Raw genomic sequence first — 469 nt, 5'->3', positions numbered from 1 at the left:
ATTGGTTCATGAAATTGTTGTTTTTAGGCGGATTTGGTGACGGAGACAGATAAGGATTTGAAGATTTCGTCTTTAATCATCTCAAGCAGCTTTTCCCAACCACAAGGTGATTTATTATTCCTTCTTTGTTGATTTCCCCTTTTGTTAGCTCCGCCTTATCATGAGAGTTTGGCTATGGAATTAGCTTATTGGAGAAGAAACTACTTCTGCATTCGGTGTGACAGAACAAACTTGGATTGTTTATCCTCTTGATGGAACTTCTAATTTTGTTTGCGGGTGCGACACCTCAGTTCTTGGTCTGAAACATCGTTTCAACTTTGAATTGTAAGTTAGTACATATTCTCCATCTTTTCTAATCACTTTATTAGTGAGCATATGTCTCCATCGTTTCAACTCTATTTTTCTTTTATTAAGAACTAGAAGATACATTGAAGAAATTTCAAAACCCAATGAAAAAAGCAAAGTGATG

At 35.6% G+C, this 469-nt stretch overlaps 1 long non-coding RNA gene across 1 annotated transcript; it reads left to right on the top strand.

Annotated features, from left to right (window-relative positions):
* The first annotated feature begins 9 nt into the window (after positions 1-9).
* Positions 10-469, top strand: LOC104774956. The gene is made up of 3 exons (XR_765612.2): positions 10-106; positions 185-324; positions 415-469. It is a non-coding gene; the product is annotated as an uncharacterized LOC104774956 (long non-coding RNA).

Source organism: Camelina sativa, unplaced genomic scaffold, assembly GCF_000633955.1.
Source record: "Camelina sativa cultivar DH55 unplaced genomic scaffold, Cs unpScaffold07259, whole genome shotgun sequence".
Lineage (NCBI taxonomy): Eukaryota > Viridiplantae > Streptophyta > Magnoliopsida > Brassicales > Brassicaceae > Camelina > Camelina sativa.
Note: the sequence above shows the minus strand (reverse complement) of the source record. Positions and strands in the feature narration are given on the sequence as shown.